The 18,918-nt window shown below is 36.2% G+C and overlaps 1 long non-coding RNA gene across 8 annotated transcripts in view; it reads right to left on the minus strand.

Annotated features, from left to right (window-relative positions):
- The window catches only part of LOC141501163 (uncharacterized), a 257,020-nt gene extending 243,709 nt beyond the window's left edge, over nt 1–13,311 (minus strand). For all 8 annotated transcript variants that reach the window (XR_012472159.1, XR_012472160.1, XR_012472162.1 and 5 more), the window contains exon 1: nt 13,216–13,311. This is a non-coding gene — a long non-coding RNA (uncharacterized LOC141501163). The remainder of the gene's footprint in view (nt 1–13,215) is intronic.
- Between the last annotated feature and the right edge of the window lie 5,607 nt (nt 13,312–18,918).

Genomic DNA, 18,918 nt, shown 5'->3' on the forward strand with positions numbered 1-18,918 from the left:
AGATATATGAAGATAAATACAAATATGCAAGCACATATGCAATGTGTACATGTGTTCACATGTGTGATATGTACATACAGGCAATAATGTATGTGTATATATGTGCATGCTTTGTGCATCTTGTTGTGCCTCTATTTTCTCTATCCTTGAAGAATTAAAGGAAAGTCACCTATCTCATATTCTGAAGGGTCACTATTGAGTTTTTCTCACAAATGGGCATCACTGTTCCAGATGGGTATTGGTTAGATAAATTAATACACTGACCCAGCATAACATTCTCTAGATTCCCCTGGTCAAGAGATATGCATAGAGAAACTACTATATTCAGGGGTAATGACCAATACTGTGGAATAGATAAAGAAACAGAAGACAAAATCTTAGTTCTCAAGGATTTTATAATCTAGTCAATGATGTACTCACTGAAAAATAAAATAAAACTAAATAAAAAACTTAAAAAAACTTAAGAATCCCAAACAGTAAATTCTTAAAAGAATGGTACAATTTAAGTCATTATAAATAATGTTGTTTCAGAGAACTAAGTTGAGGGAGTTATGACACTTAGATTCAACATAGTCCAAACCCTCATAGAGCTTAGAGGCTAACTAATCTTTCTTTTGTTTGTTTGTTTTTTGCAAGGCAAAGGAGGTTAAGTGTCTTGCCCAAGGCCACACAGCTAGGTAATTATTAAATATCTGAGACCGGATTTGAACCCAGGTACTCCTGACTCCAGTGCTGAGGCTTTTATCCACTACACCACCTAGCCGCCCCTAGGATAACTAATTTTTTGAGAACACAAAATATGAGAAGGTAAACAGATTATCAGAATGCTCTGATTAAGTTGTCTGAAGAAGAAAGGTCTTTACTAACTAGAGAGGAAGGAAGAATTAGGGAAAGTTTACTAGAAGAGACAGAAAATGAAGTTGGTTTGAAAGGACAAGTAGGAAACCCAAAGCCAAATGAGGAAGTGATGGGTGTTTAGAGTAGAAAGAATTCAGTGGGGACTAGGATAGTCAAAGAATTTCTCTCTCTCTCTCTCTCTCTCTCTCTCTCTCTCTCTCTCTCTCTCTCCATATATATAATGTGAGCTATATTTTGAAACAGTGGAAATTGAGAAAAGTAAAGTAAGGATGTAAGCCAATCCATATTGGGCAATGGTAAGAGCAGATTTATAGAGGTAGGCCTGCCCAACATATATTTTCAGCAAAGTAGATGAAGTCGGCAGGTGTGGAACCAACTCATACAATTACAGTTATAAAGTTGCTCCAGAAAAATAGGAAAGAGACTGTAAGACTAAAGAGCTTGGACATTGGTGGTGCTATTTTAGTCAGTCAGTTAATAAACATTTATCAAGTACCTTCAAAGTGATTTGTACTCAAAGAAATTAATATTATAACATTATACTAAAAATTAATTATTAATTTGTGATCTACCCTTTTCCTTTCATTTGTTTTCATTTTTCTTGAAAGGCAAATGGGGTGAAGTGGCTTGCCCAAGGTCATATAGCTAGGTAATTATTAAGTGTCTGAGGCTGGATTTGAACTCAGGTAATCCTGACGCCAGGGCTGGTGCTCTATTCACTACGCCACCTAGCATCCCCCTATTTCTTTTAAACACTACTCCTAATAAGGTCAGTTAGCTTCTAAAGGGCATGACTAACAGAGGAAACAAACACTCCTAGCCCTCAAGATGCATGATCCTTAGTTGGGTAGGACCCCCATCTAATTGGGAGACATAATGTCTCTTTATAATTATTCCTTCCACATCACAGAAGTTAGGGATGCAATGTCACCATCATCTGAAAATTTTTTTGCCATTCCGTCATACCAGAGAGGTCCGAATTTTACTTTTCCTTTTATGGGCTATTTATATACATATATGTATGTATGTATGTATGTATATACGTATTATGCGTTTTTGAGTTTCTATTGTTGCTGTTGCTGTCCTTTGAAATTGAAGAAAACCATGATTTCAAATGAATCATGACATGACATGCACATTATATTGATTATAGTGGGGGTAATGTTGTGCAAAGACATCCTTCTCACTGCCTTTTCTAGAACCATCATCACCCCAGGGCCTGATCTAATTCTGGTGATGGCTTGGATACTGTGGATGTCCTTGGCCTTTAGGATAGGTTCCCTCCCATGGAAATTAGCCACCATAGCATTATAGCAACACTAGGCACAACTCAAGCATAGTGATTTTTTGGTGACAACTTTACAACAACACACTATAACTAAACTGTCTCTTGATGGTCTAATTGTCAGTAAGATGATGGAACTGTTCTATTTAGCTCTGCAACCATTCTCTCCCCAGAAATCCAAAGATCTTGGTTTCCAGGAAGCTGCCTGGCAGGTTATAGGAATAATACTACTATGGGATTGCTGGTTAACATCATTCATTTATTGTCTGAACTATGATGGTAAACCTCTGACTTTTGTTTTTGATTAATGAAAATATTCTTGGCAAATGCTTTTGGTCTGGTTGAAGAATTTCACCTCAAGTTGCACAAAATGAATGCTCTCGGCTATCCCTCTTAATCATGGCCCCAGTTCTGAAAACCAGTAAAATAGAACTGGGGTCTTATTCCATTATTCCCAAATGGGGTAACCAGATGACTGGAGCCTGCTTTGAACACTCTAATTTTTTCAAAGTAAACTTTACTGTATTGTCTATTAACCTGATCATTTCAACTTCAGCTTCTGCAAAACTCCCCAGAAAAGTTCCATTTAATTGGTTATGCCAATTCACAAATATAGCAAAATAGTGATGGGAAAGGGATCAATGTGGAAGGGATAATTGTATAAACATAATCCAGCCTATCCTTAATTCCCTCCATTCAAGAGTAGTATAATTCAGTTCATGAAAGAAAAAAGTAGCTAGAGAGGTTAGATAGAAATGACTTTCCTTACCCAGATGCCTTGAGCCTGCTAAGTCTCATAATCAAGTCACATTCTCAACAGGCATAGCTAAAGACTTTTAGGCTACCTCCTTGTTAAATAGCCACCAATCAGAGTTGAGTTTCACTTGTCAGGGGAGCTCCCTTCAAAAGAGATTTAAGACGTTTTAGGATATCTCAGTATCTTTGGTTAGTAAGAGAAACCACTGATCATCAATTCATTGAAACTGGTTAGCTGAATTAACAAATTTATTATTAATTACCCAGAAACTCTCTCTTGGGTTTAAATTCATCTCAGTACTATGCTGAGCAATGAGACTACCAAAAAAAAAAAGTAAAGTACACATCCCAGTCTCAAAGAGTTTGCAGTCTAATGGGAGAGACAATATGCAAACAATAATTTGAAATCTTATAATGGATCTAAGGAAAATTCACCTCTGAAGAAAATTCGCTGAAATCCAACACGTTCAGCTCTTTATTAGTGATAGATCCTGAATGGCAGCCTTCTGCTCATTCCAGACTATGTTCTTTATTCTTAGGTCTTTTGGTCATTTGGAAAATTCTTTGAAATGAGCCATATGACTGAGTTGCAGGCAAAATATAGAAGGAGTTCTTTCTAGACTGAGATCAGCATCCCCTCCATCACTGAGAATTGTCAGAAGCTTGGGACTCTACAGCTGAGACAGGCATCTCAGTCAACTTGAACAAAGTGTGCTAGATCAAGCGAAGGAACATTACTGTCAAAAAATTACAACCTCAGCGTTGACATAAATGTTGACAGCACCATTTCCACTGATAGTGGTATCAGAGCAGATTATGATTCACACAGGACTGCCCAAAGAGAAATGATTTAGATGAAATGCTACCAAATAAGAAAATACGAAAAAAAAAAGGAAGGAAAGATGACAGGGGGTTGTGTATGAGTATTTGTATATTATATATATATATAATATTTATATTTATACATATGCATGTGTGTGTGTGTGTGTGTGTGTGTGTGTGTGTGTGTGTGTGTTAAAATCAGGATAAACATGAACTATAGAAGCACAGCACATATTTTCCCTTCCCCTTGGTTGGAGCTTACCTGCAAATTCACATGAAGATAAACTGGTAGAGTAGAATTTCTCCTCTGATTGCCTTCCTTTCATTGATACAACTACTGTCAGAGGCAGAATCTTTAGAAGGAGGACAAAGGTGCCTAATTACAGAGACAAATTAAACTTCTTCCAAGGCAGCAGAGAAGTTGTCCTTTTTAAATTAATATCCCACAGAGAAGTAATATAAAAATTAGGGAAGAAAGAAAATATGGAAACTAAGTAAATGTACCTCACTCATTCGTCCATACTAACTCTGCTCACCTGAAAAACCAAAGATCATAGGAAGGGTATCTTGTCTTTTTTTAAAAATTTAGTTTATATTTCAAAACTGAGGATTCATGAGGTTAGGGAACTCCTGTGAGAAAACATTTTCTGCCAATAATCTGAAATCATTTATTTCAAACAGAGAGTTTTGGAGACTTTCTTGTGGTCTTATGAAATAGTCCCTATGACTAGGGCAGCTACATAGTGCAGAGGATAGAGCAATGGTCCTGGAGTCAACAGGACCTGAGTTTCAATTTGACCTCAGATATTTGACATTCATTAGCTATGTGACCTTAGGCAAGTCACTTAACCCTGATTGCCTCATATCCAGGGCTATCTCCAGTTCTCCTGATTTATATCTGGTCACTCCTCTCATATGATTCAGGAGAAGAAAGTAAGACTGGTGACTTAGCACAGCACCCCTTCACTCAAATCCAATTCACGTGCCTATCATGGCATCATCTCCCTGATGTCATGGTCTTCTTCTAGAATGAAGGACAAGCATCATGATAACTAATCAAGGGTCATGTAACCAACATGTGTCAGAGGAGGTCTTTGAATCCAAGTCTTCCTAACTCAGAGGCCAGCTGTTCATCTACTGCCAAAATACTTTATTAATCTCCCTGTAGTCCAAACAGAGAGAAAACTTACTTAACCCTATCATTCTCCTTACTATAACCTGTACTTTTTTAATATGATGGAATGACTAAATTAAGATTAAAGGAGAAGGAATTATTTCATGATTTTATTTTGGTGAAGATTATTGTCACCAAGACCAAATCACTGGCACTTCAAAGGGGAATTTTGCCTTTGTCTTATAACCATATCTTCCCTCCTTTCTCAGAAGATCTATTCTAGGCCCAGAGTCAGGTTGGTTGTGACTAGAGAAGACTCAAGGTGGCCTAGATAAACCCAACCAATAACACTTGGTTCGGTTTTTAAATTTAATTGCTAGAAGGAATTAATTCTTCAAATCAGAAACTCCAGAAACTGACCTCAATCAGAGTCAAGAAACAGCTACCTGTGGCAAAGGCCATACAAGCAAGACACACTCAGTTCAAACCTGTCTGCAATCTGATGCAAAAAATAACCAGCTTTGACTTCATCTTTACAATAAACAAGGGGTTGGGGGAGAAGGGAGGGGATGTTCATCTCAGTGTCTTCTTCCTACTGATACATAAGTGATGATGTCATTCTAAATCTACTTATGGCCTGGGTATTTCCCTCACTCCCCACACCTACCTTATCTCTAATCAGGAGATAAATACATGCAAGTAAAAATATCCCCTTTGTCTCCTCAAACTTAGCTACCAGGACCAGCTGTGAAGTTGTTTCTCTGGTGGCAAAGAGGAGTAATCCTGGGCTGTGAAGAGGGTTAAAGGCAGCAATTGAGCAAACTTGAGGCAAGGCCACGGCAGGTGTGTAGCTTAATTGGGGAAGCAGGTGCACATAAGGAGTGTACACAGAGGGTGTGGAAAGCAACCAGAACACAGAATAGAGCCACAGGAAGGCCTAGCTTGGGAACCCAAAATAGAGAACCCTTTCAACTTTTCTTGCCATTGCCGAGGCTTTGTTCCACCTCAGCTGTATCTAACGAGGTTATAAATAATTCTATTACCGGCTTTCCAAAGCAGCCAGCCAGTCACCACCATCTGACATTCTCTCTGCTTTTTATTTCAACATGCCTTATTATCCTTTTTTTTAAAGTGACTATTAGTAATATTTACACAGCATCACATGTTAGTATAACAGATTTTCAGAGCCAAAGAAGACAAATTCAGTCTTTGGTTGCAAATACTTGAGACATCTTCATCAATGGCACTTTTGCAAAGAAAGTTGCAATTATTAAATTAAAGATGACTTGGAATGGGCATGGAGGGGGAGTACAAGAAGCCCTTGCTCCTATCTGGTTGGTTTATTTAGGCTTTGAAAATTGATACCTTTTTGTTGTTTGATTCAAATTTTACTTTTTCAGTAGCCAAAAACTTTTTCATTCTGGGCCAGACTGATTTCCTTTGAAGTGGAAGCCAAAATAGTAGGCAGATGTCAACTGAATAATTGATCTCTTTCTATTAATTTACATATTTAGTGGCAATTGCAACTGTCCAGATTCCCCCAGGCAGTTCTCTTAGTGAAAGTAAGCTTCATATGTGTCTGTAGCATGTAAAAGATTTGCTATAGATATGATCACATAGTCATCAGCGGTTTGTATGTTCAGAAGTTTCATTCATTAATTTAGGAGCACACTATATAAATTCCAAGACTAGAAGTCAGAAGACCTACCTAGATTCTAATTGTGACTCCTGCATCAACTAAATTACATAACTGTAGAAAAAGTCACCTAATCTCTTTGAGTCTAAGTTTCATCATCAGTAAAATGATGATAATACAATTTGCCCTGCTTACCTCATGGAGGTCAAGGTAAAGGATCTTCCTCAATTCTTTTGTGTTTTTTTGGTTTTTGCAAGGCAAATGGGGTTGAGTGGCTTGCCCAAGGCCACATAGCTAGCTAATTATTAAGAGTCTGAGGCAGGATTTGAACTCAGGTACTCCTGACTTCAGGGCAGGTGCTCTATCCACTGCACCACCTAGCTGCCCCATCAACTCTTTAAAAGATCTGTGAATTCACTGGTTTGGGTAATTCCACCAAACTGATCATATCCTTTCTGAATCTAACAATATGGTCTTTATGAGAAAGAGGGAGGAGAGGGAAGAAGGGGAAAGCAGAGGAAAGAAGGAAGGAAGGAAGGAAGGAAGGAAGGAAGGAAGGAAGGAAGGAAGGAAGGAAGGAAGGAAGGAAGGAAGGAAGGAAGGAAGGAAGGAAGGGAGGGAGGGAGGGAGGGAGAGAGGGAGGAGGGCAAGAGAGGGGAGGGAAGGGTAGGAGACTCTTGGGTTTTATCTGGTCCATAGATGGAATTCATGTTATCCATCATAAGATCCAAATTAAAATTTTTCCCAATTTGTAAAATACACCAAAGTCTGCTCTCTGCTACTTCAACTTTCAAGAAACCAAGGTCACCAATAATGCCACTGATAGGCATTCATCCCAAAGAAGTTGAAGAAAAAGGGAAAGAGTTAAAATATCAGTATTTGTTCTGGCAAGGAAGCTGAAACAGAGTATGTAGTCATCAATGGAGAAATGCTTAAAAATTTTTGAGTATGGATATAATGAAATATTTTTATATTATGAGAAATAACATTATAAAATCTTCAGAGATACTTGGAAATGCTGTATGAACAACCAGGAGAATATTCAAAATAACCACAAAAATATGGAGAGAAAAAGAAAAAAAAACACACTGAAAGCCTTCATATTATCACTAAACAAATATAATAGCCTGAAAAGGAGCATACCACCACCACCTTGACCTCAAGACAGAAAAGGAGGACTATAAGTACTGAATGAGGCATGTTTTCAAACATGGCCACCAAGTTGATTTGCTTATCATGATTCTACTTATTTGTTACAAGAAAGGGTTCACTTAGGGTATGGGATGAGTTTCTGTGAAGTGACAATGACATTGAAAAAGGAAAGAACATCAATGAAACACTTAAAAAGAACAAAGAAAGAGACCAGGGTCACTAACAACATACCCTTCAGCTAGCACTTAATGCATTTCTATTAGGTACCATCAATAAATACACTTTGCTAGCCACCAGAGAATACAAAGACACAGGCCTGCACCATGAAGGGCTTTCTCCTTCCACTTCCTTCACTAGCTTATTCCAAACCCTAATCAGTATTTTGTCCCCAGGCCCAGTCTAGGCCAGCTAACTCTTTTCCTAGTGCCCTCTAAAACTCTGATTCTATTCACTACAAACTCTTCACATTCTCAAAAAACATTATTTCACCTCTTCACTTTAAATTGAATCTTACTTCCATGTGAGAGAAACGATTTCAAACTTCTCCATTGATGATCCTATTTTCTTATATTCCTTCTGAGTCACAAGACCAGGAGAATGTGTTACTAATGTAGTGCTAGGACTTTAATACCACTTCCAAACTATTTCTTTTTAAAAGTCCATAAATTGTCTCCAGTGCATGTCACCCTATTCTCCTGGATAACTTTAACTAGTTCTGTTGTCCTTTCCATGTCATACCTATGGACACCATTAATAGTGAGAACCTAATATACTTGTCATATATTTTCTTACTTTTTCAGTTCTGTAGTTCTCATTTTCTAATTGTACCAGCAATACTATTGTCTTGTCATTTTGAGATCTGTAATCTTTTATACATCCAACTCCCCAACTTTATTGTTAATTTTAAACCATTTTTGGAACCATTATAAATATCTCCAGTTCCTTAATTCATCTCATATCTCCCAGTCCTTTTTCCCCATGTTGGTTGGACTTCTCTCTAACAATATTTTATAAAAGGATTTATACTTTGAAGGAACTTTTAGCATCATAGAGTCTAATTCATTTTTACAGTAGGAAAAGAATGAGAGTATATGTGGAACAAGTTGTCATGTGGAACAGGCATTAGAACAACAGTAGAGAGGCTGAAAAGGGTTTATAATTTGCAAGAAGTTGCTATGTTGCTAGTATCTTCCACATCCAACAATAGGCTCCAAGGTAGAAATTCAGTAGTTCTTTTCTCCTTTTTGACTTCCACAGAAGGCTATAACCTCTTCCTTAGGACAGGGGAAAATATCTGTTTAGTAAATTTTTTATTTATTATTTGGTTTTTAAATGTTTATTTTTTTCTCCAGTTGCAGTAACTAACGGTTAAGCATATTGTTGATCTGGGTGCATTTACTTGTTAATGCAGTTAAAAGGACTTCAATGAAGGAAGTGTCTCAAGGAAAGGGGGGGGGGAGGGAGGAAGAGGAAGAGGGAGAGAGAGAGAGAGAGAGAGAGAGAGAGAGAGAGAGAGTGTGTGTGTTTACCAGAGGATTATCTCAGAACCAGGGGAGGGAAGGGAAAGAAATTATAGATTCATTTCTTTCATTTCTTACAACCTCCCCAAGCAAAGCTAGGCTGTGGTTGCTGGGAAACTCATCTAGGCAATGAGTCAGTAGTAGGGTGGGGGATAGGGTATGTGCAGATTAAGAGTGGCCAGAAGTGATCATTCCTTCTCTGATCTCCAGTCCCAGTTCATATATTGATTCATATTATAATATTTAGTAGCAATTCTTACTTTCAGTATTAGATCAACTCTCTGAAGGCCCCCAAGCCCCTTCTTATTCATCTTTGCATCCCCCACAGTGCTGTTTACATAGTAGGTGCTGAATAAATGTATATTGAATGAATGCATGCCAAAGGATTAGACAAGTATATGCATATTGGATTTCTGAGCACAGTATGTGCTCTCTTTTCCCCCAGCTTTGGGGACTCTGGTGTTGGCAAATTTCCCCCTGTGAAATTGAAATATCTAGAGTTGATGTGCCACCTTCTTTGTTCAGTACTAAAACCTCCAGAACAACATTCAGAAAGACAGCAGTCATCATAGTTAGACCCAATCTATTCTCCGTACCACCAACACTAACTTCATTAGTTTTTTAGTGCATTTGACCTTAGTGATTAAAACCCTTGCAAAACCCAGAGAGAATCTGATCAGCATGTTTCAAATTAATTTATATGTAAATTATAAAATGGTTGGATTTTGCCAGATAGAAGGTATCTGGGTAACCTTTGGGGATATTTCTATTACTTTTTCTCCCTAGACAAGTAAAATAATAGCATGATTAGAAGCTTTCTGGTTTGGCTAAGTTGACAGTTTCTCTGAAAATAGTTCTTATTGAAACGGATGAAAACTGAGGCAGAGTCTGCATTTGGGCTAACATCTCCTTTCATCACCTGCTTTTCATTGACCAATATAGATAAGCCAGTGAGGGAATTTAGCTCAAACTCTGTAAGTAGAAGTATCTATTTTTGAGGTATAACAGAAAGAAGAGAAAACAGAGTCAAAAGACCTAGGTTTGAGTTTCAGTTCTGATATTAACTATGTCTATGGAACTGGTTCTCAAAGAACTTAAAATCTAAGTTGAGAGACAAAGACGTGCCCAGAAAATTCTTAGATTCTTATGGGATGTATCAAGATCAAGTGCTGGCTCAGTTTAATACTAGAGGGGATAAGGAAAGGAGAAACTAACTGGTAGAAGACTCCTGGAGGAGGTAGAATTTTAATGAAGCAATAGACATGCGCGCACACACAAAAACACACACACACAAATATACACACATACACACACACACACACAAACACACACACTAAAACAGACTAGCATTTGGATTGCTAGAAAGATGCAGAAGGGATGGACTGGACATTCCAGGCATGAGATGATGAAAATAAAGATATGACAATAATGGGTCATTATATTTAGTTTAAAGAATGAAGTTTTCTACAGAGGACTGCTTTACTTTCTTTACAGATCTATCTCCTAGCTTCCCACAATAGTCATGTTTTTCAAGTGTTCCAAATAAATTGAATTTATGCAAATTGATTCTGCTTTCTTCCAATGACTTATTAGCTAATATTCCAGATGCCTTCTCTTTTCATTTTTAACTTTTTAAAAACTTTTTTTTCAGAAAAAAACTTAGTAGATGATGATTTGGAAAAATGAAGGACAGTTTCAGTTTCTTGGGCTACTAGCTTAAAATAATGGGGAAGGATGGGGATGGAGCAAGTCTGGGACTAATTTTTCTAGTTTCCAAACACCTTTGTAAAGATGCTTAATGATTAAGTGCACCCTACTCCTAAAATTTGGAAATCATTGCCTTTGTACCTGAGAAATTAATAGGGATCAATAGGCAGGATCAAAGTACCACAAATAATTAGCCAACTAGTATTTCTTGAGCATCTATTTTAGATCTAGAGCAATACTTTTTAATGCTGAAGATCAAAAGGAAAGATGACATAATTCTGTCTTTTAAAGATAACAATTTTGGTTGGGAAGAAAGAACATAAAGACATGAGAATAACAAAAATATTGGTATTGGCATATGGTAAGTTTACATGTATAATATTAACATCTATGTACACATACAGACATAATTCTCAATATAGATTATTTGCAACCCATGTGTCTATATTGGTGGATAAACACTTTCTTCCCTAGGAGGCCTAAAGAACAGAGTTATAATTGTATCTCACACTATATTTTTTTCCTGGAACAGAACCTTAGGGGCAAAAAGAAAACAAGTTCATCTATTTATGTCTGAACAAACTTATATTTTCCATGGTTAGTCAGTTAGAGTCCAGTGCTAATGAGGCCAAGGTCATGAGTTCATTTCCTTTATGGGTCAATTAGCTTTGCCGTCTTCTGTAGCAATAGATTGCACCCCTAACACTAGATAGTCATCTTGTAAATGTTTGTCACTGGTCACAAGGGGAACCTGGAAAAACAACTTGGTTGGATCAGGGCGAACCTATAATTTTTATAAGTAAAAAACCCCCCAACTATTCCATAATCATGCCCTGATGACAGTGGGTCAGCAATATTACTGTCTTTTATGAAGGATGTCATTACTTTAATCATCTCATAACTTCTTTATTAACTATCATCTGCTAATAAATACATCTTTTGATTCTTCCACAGTATCATATTTCAGAGTATTTGTAATTATATCCAGACTAGTTACTGGACAGAGCAGGCTTATGACCTTGGAGTTATCTTAACTTTAGCCTAACAATGTCAAATAATTGCCAAGTTTTGTTCATCTTGAAGCTACAATACCTTTCACTCAGTTTTCTTTTCTAAAGTGCCACCTCAACCACTCTTATTATGGTCTATATCACTTTAGACTATTATGATTACTTTCTAACTTGTTTTCTAATATTCAACTCATTCTCCTTCAAATTCATCCCTCTTATGCTCCAAATCATCTTCTTAAAAAAACATTTATTATTTCACCACTATAATCAAAGGCTTTGGGTGATACCCCGTTGTCTCAGATAAATCTGACTTTAATTGCAAGAAGTTTTTCTTGATCTACTTTCATGCTAATGCCTTTCCTCCATTGATTATCTCCAACTTTTCCATATCTTTCTGATTTATAGATAATTGTTTATGATTGACTGTCATTAAATTAAAAGTTCTTTGAGGGCAAGGATTGGCTATTATCTTTTGCTGTATCCCCAATATTTAGGCCAATGTCTGGTATATGATGGTCACTGAGTAAATGTTTATTGACTATTGAGTCTTATTTCATACTATTCCCTTTCACTTACTCTATGTTTCAAAGTACACTATTCTTGATCCCCCATTCTCATTTTGCTCACTCATATCTATGTCTCTGCTTATATTATTCCCTATTCTACACCCTCCCTGCCCCTCCAAATTTTTGATTATTGAAATTCTTCCCTTTCTTCAAGGACCAATTCATTGTAAATTCCTCTATCAAGCTTTTTTAGAATCCTCCTTTACTTCATGTACCCCAAGGGAGATTTCTTTACCTTGAATTTTATCTACCTCCTTTGAACTCATCTCATTTCCCCTTTTGTTGGAGATATTTGTATACATGCCTTTTCTATGCATCCTTGGTAAGTTTCCAAATTTCTCCCTAGAATAAGGACTACATTATATATATATATATATATATATATATATATATATATATATATTCATATACCGGGTCTTGCCCACAGTAGTAACAATAAATTAATTAATAACCTGAAAAATCATCATCCTACTTAAATCTTAGAGCCTTGAAATCTTTCCTTATGTTTGTCTCCTACACTTATTAGCATCTACCAAACCCAGCCTCATTCATGGGGGAAACACTTATCTAGTAAATCTTTGTTATTCATAACAAAGAGATGCTTAAAATCAAAACAAGGCAAAAAGTATCTGTCAAACAATCATCAGTTATAATCTGGCTGTGTTGAACTTCCTATGACCATTGGCACAACCAAGACCAGTACCTATTCAACAGCCTGAAATACAAACCCTAAATGTTTTGGTCTGAACTGTCTCCTTCTATAATGTCACATTATAATCTTGACCTTACCTTCTCAAAGCAGTACTCCTTGTGTTCATTCACTCCCCATGGCTGTGGATCAATGGTTGCATAGCTTTACAATCCCTCTGTGTGCTTGCCTTCTTGGTTTAGACATAGACTAAGACCCAACTAATTGATTTCAAAACTTGATCCTCTATACTTCTGTGACATCATAGAACCTCACATTAGGTTTGCTTTCAAGACTCAGACATTGGGATAGTCGTACTTGACCTGGTACTCTGATCACAGTAAGTAGATTTTCTTTTACTCTCAAGATTTACTGAACTAATTTGCATGTATCGATCCTCCAGAGAGGTTGGCACTAACAAAGCTGATGTCATCTCCTACTATCTGCACTTTCTTTTGCATACTATCTGACTTTTACAAGTTTATGAATAGGCTTCCATTGATTGACTTGGTTGGCAATTAAATTCTCTCTCCCCTCAGATATAATATCGCCTTTTGTTTTTCTACATATACTACTATGCATGAAAGTTATTTATTTTTGTGCATTATCTCCCTACTAGAATGAAAAGAGCAATGAATCAAGTGTCAGAGACCTAAGTTCAATTTTGACTTTTTCCCCTTATTACTTGTGTGACCTTAGGAAAGTAATGTCAATTTTTTTGGGCCTTCCTCTTTTATAAAATAATAAGGGAAGAACTAGATTACCTCCAAACTCTCTTTCTATAAATCTTGGATTCTACAAGATCTATTAGGACAGAGGGTTTTTTTTTTAAGCCTCCATTCACAACCTTCATATCTGACCTCACAGTTAAGTATTTTGCTTCCTACTTTACTAAGAAAATAGAGGTTATTCATCATGAGCTCCCTCTTCTCCTGTTCATATCATCTCATGACCCTTTTATATCACCTCTCCCATTCTCTGATTAATTGCAGTTTCTGATGAAAAAGTAGCCCTTCTTCTGAGCAAGACCAACACCTTTACTCATGCCTTTATCCATATTTCATCCCCTCCCTATACAACAAATTATCCTCATAATAGTCCATTTTTTTCTTCCTATCTTCACACTCTCCTTATTTACTGATTCCTTTCCTGATGTTTGTAAATATATCTATCTCCTCAATCCTTCAAGAAAAAAAAATCTCTAGCTTCTACTCTCCCCTTAAGATATTGTTCTTTATTTTTTTTTCCTACTCAAACTGTTAACCATCTATAAACATTTGTTAAGAACCTACTCTGTGTGGGAAGACAAAGGGGAAAAAAAGCAAAAATAGTTCCAGTCCTTAAGAAACTCAAACCCAAGAAGAAAGATGATATGGACACATTAAGTTGCCTATAAGATACATGCAAAATAGATGGAAGGTAGTCTTAGAACAGATGGATAGACCTGGAAAGACCTCCTGTAAAAGACTGAATTTGAACAAAGTTTTGAAGGAAGACAGGAAGTGGAGGTGAGGAAGGACAGCATTAGATTTTGAAGGACAATTAGTACTAAGGCACAGAGGTAACAGACAGAGGATCCTGAGTTCAGAACAGCAATTAAATCATAAAGCACAATTGTAGAAATTATGGAGGAGTGATATATAAGAGGACTGAAAATATAGGTCAGGGCTAGACTTAAAATATGAAATAGAGAAGTTCATATTTGATCCTAGAGGTAATGGGAGACAGTGGGAGACTCTTGAATAGAGGAAAGGGATAACTTCAGAAATATATTTTAATAAAAATCATTTTTATAGCTATATGAAGGAATAATTGGAGTGAGAAAGAACTGAAGTAGAGAAATCATTTTGAAGACTATTATGATAGCCCAAGAGACTGGAGTTTGGGAAGTAAACTGCTCATGTTGATTGGATGAGGGAAGAGAAACACTTTAGCCTTCACTTTGCTTACTCTTCTTTACAATCTGGCTTTTGGGCAATCACCTTAACAGAAACTACTCTTTCCAAATTTACCAATTATCATTTAAATGACAAATCTGAAGACCTTTCCTTAGTATACATTCTTCCAAGTCACTTTAGAATTTAATACTATCAATCACATTCTTTTCTTCAATTCTTTCACTTTTCTTTTTTCTGGATTGTTGTTATGTGTCTTTGTCCCCTAAATCTTCTCTTACTTTCTGATTATTCCTCAATCTTCATAACTGAAGGTTTATTATAAGTCATGTATACTAAGACTTTTTTGGCCACCCTCCCTTCCTCTTTCTCAGTCACCACGTGGTCAACTCCCATGTGTTTAATTAACATCTCTAGACTGATAGACTCTCAGATCTATATATATCCAAATCTAGACTTTCTATTGAGCTCTAATTACATCATAGACTGCCCCCCCCAAGATATTTCAAACTAGATGTCTTATAGGCATACAAACAATATAGCTAAAGCAAAATTCCATTTCTTTCCCTCTGAACTTCTCTTCCAGATTTTACTATTTCTGTCAAGGCTACCACATGCTTTCAGTCACCCAGTTAGACAACCTATTTGTGTTCTCCTAGACTGCTCACTATTACCCCTCATACTTAATCAATTGTCTTCATCATTTCTCCTCTAGATTTTTACAATATTTCCTAAATTATCTCCTAGTTTCAAGTCACTATATGATCCAAACTATCCTCTACAATATTACTTTCCCACTCAAGATACTCCAGAAGTTTTCAATTACCAATCAAATGAAGTAGAAAGTTCCCTGACTTTTAAAGTCCTAGTCAACCTGACCCTATTCACCATTTCTAGTCTTATTACATATTATTCAAGTTAGGTAACGCAGTGAATAGAACAACAGTCCAGGAGTCAGGAGGACCTGTTCAAATCTGACCTCAGATGATTACCAACTATATGACCTTGAGCAAGTCACTTAACCCTGATTGCTTAATATCCAAGACCATATCCAATGATCTTGATTCATATCTGATCACTGAACTCAGATGTCTCTGGAGGAGAAAGTGAGACTGGTGACTTAACACAGCATCTCCCTCACTCAAATTCAGTTCACTTGCTTATGGAATCACTTACCTGATGTCAAGGAGGAAAGACAAACATCAGTCACATACTACTTCTCTGCACTCTGCTAATTGCCCTTTTTACTTTTCTTCACACTTGGTACAATATTTTCTGTCTCTGCACCTTTGAACTGACTGCCTCCCATGCCTAGAATTAATTCTCTCATCACTAGAGTTGTTTAGAATCTCTGGTTTGCTTCAAGGTATTATTCCATGTACACTTATCTGAAAATTTTCTTCAATTACATAGCTACTAATGTCTTTGTTCACAAGTTATTTTGTAACTATTTTGTTTCTGCCAATATACATACATATTGTCTCTCCTCCCCAAATCTATGAATCTTCAAAGGAAGGGATTATTTCACAGTTGTAGCTGTAGGGATGGTACCTAACATGGAATATTCCAGAGAGGGTCACATTTTGAATTGTTATCAATTGACTTGTTAGCCACAAGTGAATATCTGACCAAGGATTAGTTGACAGTTTACGGAGAGTAAACACAGGGAGAAAAATTGTCTGAAGAATATATGAAAGGAGTTATACGGAGGATATCAGGAGGTAGGAAAGGGACAGTAAAATGTCAGGTAAGAGGATACCAAAGAGAAACCTACCTTATTTTCCAAATTTGCTGAGTGTTAGCACCAAAACTAAATAATTTTAGCACTGGAGGCCAATTCAATTCAACAATACAAAGATAAACCATCTTTTACATACAAAAGACTTTGGTGAGTAATGGGATTCATAGCTGACAAAGGATACTTCTTCTGCTTTCAAGAAGCTTACAATTTAATAAATGGGGACTGGGTCAAAAGATTTAAAAACCAGAAGGAATTTAGAGATCATTAAATTCAAATTTCATTTAAGAGAAGAAACAAAATGCTTGACTAGAAAAGAGACAAAATGTTTAATTGGTATAATTAAATTTTCACAGAAAGTAAGTTAGATGGGGGCGGCTAGGTGGCGTAGTGGGGCGGCTAGGTGGCGTAGTGGATAAAGCACAGACCTTGGAGTCAGGAGTACCTGGGTTCAAATCTGGTCTCAGACATTTAATATTACCTAGCTGTATGGCCTTGGGAAAGCCACTTAACCCCATTTGCTTTGCAAAAACCTAAAAAAAAAAAAAAGTAAGTCAGATGGCAAGAACTGAAATTCAAGTTCTCAGGCTTCCTATCCTGCTTTTTTCCCTTTTTTTAAAAAAAAATATTTTTAATTTATGTAATAAAAATAGATATTTCCATAAAAGTGCTGGTTACACATGAAAATGTAAATCTACTAAGGTACAATTTGCTAATCCTTTTAAATAGATGACAGAGTTCAACGTGAAATTTTCTTTTTATCTCCCCTGCCCCTATTCTACTTTAGAGATGGTCACCATTAGACACAAATAGGCATATATGTGTATGTGTGTGTGTGTGTGTGTGTGTGAGTGACTGTATGCATATATATACACACACATATATAAACACATATTTGTGTGCTTATTTATATTTATATATAACAATTTATATGTAAAATTTTTATATATCAACTTCTATTTATCAGTTCTTTCTCTCAATACAGATAACATCTTTCTTCATATGCCCTTTATGGTTAATCTGGATATTTATAATAGTCAAAATAACTTATTTGCTCAGTCATTCGTAAAATAATATTGATGTTACTATTTATAATATTTTCCTGGTTCTTCTCATTTTGCTCTTCAATATTTCATGTAAATATTTCCATGTTTTTCTAATATCATTAAGTTTATCATTTCTTAAGATATCGTAGTATCCCATCATAATCATTTACCACAGCTTTTTAACCATTCCCCAACTGATGGACATCCCTGAAATTTTCAGTTCTTTGCCATTACAATGCGGCTTTGTTCTTTTTCCACAATAACATGATGGTCTCACGTGGAAAGGAGCAGGTAAGATGCATACAAATAGATACAATATAAGGTATAAAATGATAAAGACAATGAAGAGAGCAAGCAATATATGATGAGAAACAAGAAGGGGGGAATATCACCTTTAGTTGAAGGAAAAAATCAAAGAAATATTTATGAGAAAGTGCCAATAGGAGGATTATGGAAGTGATGTGTTATAGTCATAGAAAATGACTTTAGTCATGTATCAGAGAAAGAGAAGGGAACATCTTGTAGTCCTGATAGATGGAATTAGGAGGTAAAAGCACAAACAATTAAATAAAGATGGAGAAATAAATTGGAGACTCAAAATACAGCTTCTTAATTGCCAGGCTAAGAAATGCAGCATGTAGACAACAAAGGTATCTAAACAAAAGTAATGTAGGAACACAAGAGCATAGATTTCAAGATGGATAGGTTATAAGATCAAAGATTTAGAGTTGGAAATCATCTAAAATGTCATGTAAGTTAACCCCTCTTTTAATATAATTACTTCACTAGGACAGAGTTGGACAGTTTAACTGAACGCGTAAAATTATAAGATCAAAAAATTTCAGCTAGACAAGACTTAAGAGGCTATCTGTTCCTTCCTTCCATCATTTTACACATGAGCAAATTGAAATCTAGAAAGATTAAGTGACTCCACAAGGGCATATAACTAATAAACATTAGAAATAAAATTTGAACTCAAGTCCTTTGATTTCATCTCACTCTGGATCTCTAAATTAACATTGTTAATAACAAGACACATTGTATTTTCAAGCTATTTTACATTGATTCTCATTTAATCATTCAGGAAGGTTATTTTGGCAGCTATGTTCAGGATAAATTGGGAGG

The sequence above is a fragment of the Macrotis lagotis genome, chromosome X (genome assembly GCF_037893015.1).
Source record: "Macrotis lagotis isolate mMagLag1 chromosome X, bilby.v1.9.chrom.fasta, whole genome shotgun sequence".
Taxonomy (NCBI): domain Eukaryota; kingdom Metazoa; phylum Chordata; class Mammalia; order Peramelemorphia; family Peramelidae; genus Macrotis; species Macrotis lagotis.